Here is a 6000-nt window from a genome sequence, read left to right on the forward strand (position 1 = left end):
CAGTTGCTTTTAAGGTATCTGCTTTAGTTTCTCTGCGTTGAGGGCAACAAATGCTAGCTAATTTTTTAGGTATCTTACCTATCCTCATCCCTCCCTTGTGTGCTCTCGCTTTTATCATGTGCTCAAAGTCCAATCCCATTGTTGTGTTTGCCCTTGATCTAATGTCCACATATGAGGGAGAACATATGATTTTTGGTCTTTTGGGCCAGGCTAACCTCACTCAGAATGATGTGCTCCATTTCCATCCATTTAATAGTGAAAGATAATATTTTGTTCTTCTTCATGGCTGCATAAAATTCCATTGTGTATAGATACCACATTTTCTTAATCCATTTGTCAGTGGTGGGGCATCTTGGCTGATTCCATAACTTGGCTATTATGAATATTGCCGCAACAAACATGGGTGTGCAGGTGCCTCTGGAGTAACCTGTGTCACAGTCTTTTGGGTATATCCCCAAGAGTGGTATTGTTGGATCAAATGATAGATCAATGTTTAGCTTTTTAAGTAGCCACCAAATGTTTTTCCAGAATGATTGTATTGGTTTACATTCCCACCAACAGTGTAAGAGGGTTCCTTTTTCCCCCGCATCCTCGCCAATACCTGTTGGTGGTGGTGTTGCTAATGATGGCTATTCTAACAGGGGTGAGATGGAATCTTAGTGTGGTTTTAAATTGCATTTCTTTTATTGCTAGAGATGGTGAGCATTTTTTCATGTGTTTTTTGGCCATTTGAATTTCTTCTTTTGAGAAAGTTCTGTTCAGTTGACTTGCCCGTTTCTTTATTGGTTTATTAATTTTGGGAGAATTTAGATTTTTAAGTTCCCTATATATTCTGGTTATCAGTCCTTTGTCTGATGTGTAGCTGGCAAATATTTTCTCCCACTCTGTGGGTGTTGCCTTCAGTTAAGAGACCATTTCTTTTGATGAACAGAAGCTTTTTAGTTTTATGAGGTCCCATTTATCTATGCTATCTCTTAGTTGCTGTGCTGCTGGGGTTTCGTTGAGAAAGTTCTTACCTATATCTACTAACTATAGAGTATTTCCTACTCTTTCCTGTATCAACTTTAGAGGTTGTGGTCTGATATTAAGATCCTTGATCCATTTTGAGTTAATATTGGTATAGGGTGATATACATGGATCTAGTTTCAGTTTTCTGCAGACTGCTAACCAGTTTTCCCAGCAGTTTTTGTTGAAGAGGCTGCTATTTCTCCATTGTATATTTTTAGCTCCTTTGTCAAAGACAAGTTGGTTATAGTTTTGTGGCTTCATATCTGGGTCCTCTATTCTGTTCCACTGGTCTTCATGTCTGTTTTTGTGCCAGTACCATGCTGTTTTTCTTGTTATGGATTTGTAATATAGTTTGAAGTCAGGTATCATGATACCTCCTGCATTGTTCTTTTGACTGAGTACTGCCTTGGCTATTTGTGGCCTCTTCTGTTTCCATATAAATTTAATGGTAGATTTTTCAATCTCTTTAATGAATGTCATTGGAATTTTGATGGGAATTGCATTAAACATGTAGATTTCTTTTGGGAGTATACACATTTTTACTATGTTGATTCTCCCAATCCATGAGCATGGGAGATCTCTCCACTTTCTATAGTCTTCCACAATCTCTTTCTTCAGAAGTGTATAGTTTTCTTTGTAGAGGTCATTCACATCTTTTGTTAGGTTAGATCAAGAAGAAATAACCTAGAAGGTAACACACATGAACAGGAAATTAATGTGAGTCAACTCCCTGTATAGCTATCCTTATCTCAACTAGCAAAAACCCTTGTTCCTTCCTATTATTGCTTATACTCTCTCTTCAACAAAATTAGAGATAAGGGCAAAATAGTTTCTGTCAGGTATCAATGGGGTGGGGATGAGAGGGAGGGGTCGGGGTGGGTGGTAAGGGAGGGGGGTGGGAGGAGGTGGGAAAAATGACCCAAGCATTGTATGCACATATGAATAATAAAAAAAAAATCAGAGAACAAGAAGGCAGGACAGGTTCTGCCTGGAAGTGGGAAGAAGGGTGTCCCAAATAATGTATATCCATGTAAGTAAATGTAAAAATGATAAAATAAAATTAAAATTAAAAAAAGAAATCCAAGTCAAACTAAAATACAGGCATTCAAGAATTATCTTTTACTTTTGCACTGAAGAAAAAAAGGATTTTATGGACAGTAATTTTAATCCGTTTCATTCTGTTGTAAGCATAATTTGCATTCAACTCACTTTTATAATTGAATTTATAAAGGAATGTATTTTTGTAAATTGCTATTATATAAAGTAGTTTAAGATTGCTTTTCTTCCTGGGTCTTTATTGAACTATAAGACTACTAAGAGTATGTTATTGAGAAAAGAAATAATTTTGTCTAAATTTAAAATTTTGTTATTTCAAAATGCAAAAGAGACAAAAATCAGCAAGTAAGAAAGAAATATAAAATACATGGAAATGCTTTTCAATGGAGCAGGATTTTGTTTTAGGGGGGTTTTGGGGGGTTTTTTCATTATTTTTCTTTATTTTTTATTGTACTGGGTGGGGATATATTGTGGCATCTACAAAAGTTCTTACAATATGTCAGATATATCATACTTGAATTTACCTCCTCCACCATTTTTCTTTATCCTCTCCTTTCCCCATTCCTGGAATAGTTTCAACATTTTTCCATTTTGCATACATGTGTACACAGTATTTGCATTATAGTCACCTTCCCACATCCCTTACTCACCACTCCCCCTTTCCCACTGTTCCCCACCCATTCTCCGATTTTGTAAAAGAAAAAAATAACTTTTTTTAGTTTAAAATAGCTACACAAGGAGTATCCTTGTGACATTTCCATGTATATATGCATTATAATCTAAATTGGTTCATCTTTTCTATTTTTCTTCTTTCAACCTTAGTGAAGAAGGATTTTGTAAAGTAAACTTTGTCATAAAGAATTGGAAAAATGGAAAAAGAATGCTAAGAGAAAGAAAAAACAGAAGACTCAGAAAACTGTGCAAAGTATATGAGTAGATCTTAAATATATTTGTATTATATATACGTATACATATATATGTATTTATGGTGGAGGTTCTCAAAGCTCACATGTGTGATTAAGTTGGCTATAACTTAAAAATTACCTAAAGAATTATCTAAGGTCAAATTCTAAGGTCAATATTTAGTGTATTAATGTAAAACTAGAACCTAATTCTCTATGTCTATAATAACAAGGATGTCTTAATATTTTTCTGCTCTTAGTAACATTTATGAGAAACTGTCTTAAAGGAGAAAGATTTCGTGCTAAAAAGAAGATTTCGTGTTAAGAAGAAAAAAAGGAAAGAAGGAAATAGAGACAGACACAGAGACAGAGAGAAGATCCACCACCACTTCCTCAGACATACACACATACTTGATATTCTAGGGTCTGGCAGTTGAGTGACTGCACCGTCATAATCCCACCAGTAAGTCTTAATGATTGGCCTGGATTTTATACAACAGCACTGGAATAAACAAATGTTAGTACCCTCCAGGATATTTTGAATATTTTTGTTTCTTATGCCCTGTGATGTTCCATTTTATGAATTTCATAAACAGGTATCCTTGACCTCTGGCTTTGAGGTTAGTTTGGTCAATGCAAAGACCTAATTTTTAAAAATCAGAGTTTATGAGGGGAGAGATGTTGGTTATCTATTTTGCTCATTTCTTCCTGATGGAATTGCCAACAATTGGCTACATCCTTCTACCAGGAGCCAGAACTCCTATAGAGCAGTGCTCTTGCAGCTGAGCCACTTTCCATTTTTCTCTTCAAGCACAAGTATATAAATAACTTGACATGAGTTCCTACATTGTCTCTTTTTAGTTATGGTAGTACAGTTGTGTAAATAAGCTTTTAAAAAAACTTTCCTGTACATAAATGTTCTTTCACTCTTTTGCTGGTGCACTGATTCACCAGAGTCGACAATACCCTTATACTTCTACCTGTGTTTGAATCCCTAGTACTAAATAACTCACATACATACATGCTTTAGATGAATAACTTGGAGATCTACAAAATAAACATACTTCAGCCCATAAATAGCCTCTTTGTGCACAGGAACATTGAACATTCATTACAATTTCTTCTTCAGTACAGGCGCCGGGTCTCACACCTGCAATCCTAGATTGCAGTTTGAGGCTAATCCAAGCAAAACATTATTGAGACCTCATCTAGACTGATAAACTGAGCACAGTGCCTCATACCTTTCATCCCAGACAGTTGGGAAGTATAAATAAGAAAGATGATGGTCCAGGCTGACACTGGCAAAAAATGTAAAACCCTATTTTAAAATTAACTAAAGCAAAAAGGGCTAGGAGCATGGCTCAAATGGTAGAGTGCCTGCTTAACAAGCATGAAGCCCTGGATTCAAATACCAGTAACTGCCAAAAAAAATCTTCAGTCACTCATGGAATTTCCCCTTATGTATAATTACAGCTGAAATTATTTAATCTTCAAACATACAATTGAAATTATTTAATCTTTATTATTTTCCACAGTCTAAGGACTTTAATCTTTTGTCCTCTGCCACTGATGTTTTTATTTTTTTTTTACAAAAATATACATTAAATCCAAAACTTTGACCACTAAGTTTATAGTCTGTCTCCAAGAAAAAAAAATCAAATAACCCCTTTTTATGATTCTAAAAAAGTGTTCAGAATCCCTGAAACTAGAAGCCTACCATCATCAATTACAATATACTATCTTCAATGGGGATTGGTAGCTCACACCTATAATCCTAGCTACTCAGGAGGCAGTGATCAGGAGGACTGCAGCTTGAAGCCAGCTCAGGCAGATAGTGTGGGAAACCATATCTTGAAAATACCCAACACGAAAAAGAACTGGTGAAGTGACTCAAGTGGTAGAGCACCTGCCTAGCAACTGTGAGGTCCTGATTCAAATCCCAGTATTCAAAAAAAAAAAGTGTACCATCTTCTTGACTCAAAATTACTCATAGATGTAGCATATAAAACCATCTAATTAAAAGAAAAGGACAAAAAACTGTGGAACATTCAGAACACAAATTTTGCTGAGTCTTAATCTGTATTTCTATCTCTACTTTTTGAAGTCACATGTGCATTTTTAAAGAAGAGCTGTGAAGAGTTAGTAACTGGAATTTATGACATTGGTGCTGTCTAGCACTATCTAGCAATGACACAAATGTTGTCTAATGAACCATATCTTACCATCATGGACATTTTTCTGAGCACATTCCAAGTCAGTTAATTTATCAAATACGTAAAAAAGATAAAATGCAATTACTTTGAAGAATCTGAAAAATTAAGCTATAACAAAAGTGAGATAAGAATTTATGCATCAGCTTTGTTAATAGTAAAATATTGAAAAATGAATGCTTTCATTCTGTGATCAAGGACACTATAATAATGTCTTCTTTTACCACATCTCTTCAACTCTGTCATGGAGGCCCAAACCCATGTAATAAGGCCAAAAAATGTCAGGCATCCTAAATAGAAAGGCAGAAAGGAATCTACATTTTTTTGCACACCACATGAATGTCTCTGTAGAAAATCATGTGGAATTAGTTGAAAAAATCAATATGGCTAAGATGTCAACTTTTGTTCCAATTTTTCTATAGTTTCACTATAATCTCTACCAAGATCTCACCAAGTTATTTGTACAAATTAACAAACTGATCCTAAAATTTATATAGATAGATAGATAGAGTAGCAGAATACCTGAAACAGCTTTGAGAAAGATCAATATTGAAGACAAAAACTCCCTGATTTAAGACCTTTAAAAGTACAGTAATCAAAGCAGTATTTGCATCAACATCAAAGAACAAATCAATGAAACAGAAAAGAAAGTCACAAATATATATTTTGTGATTTTATTTTTAACAAAGGTCTATCTGGAGTATATCACTCCAGATCCTAGGGTCATTAAAAGGAAATGACAACCTAAAATTCATTAAAATGAATTTGGACATATATTGAATGGGCAATCTCCTAGAAAAACACAATTCAGCAAAACTGATGTA

The sequence above is a fragment of the Castor canadensis genome, chromosome 8 (assembly GCF_047511655.1).
Source record: "Castor canadensis chromosome 8, mCasCan1.hap1v2, whole genome shotgun sequence".
NCBI classification, from domain to species: Eukaryota; Metazoa; Chordata; class Mammalia; order Rodentia; family Castoridae; genus Castor; species Castor canadensis.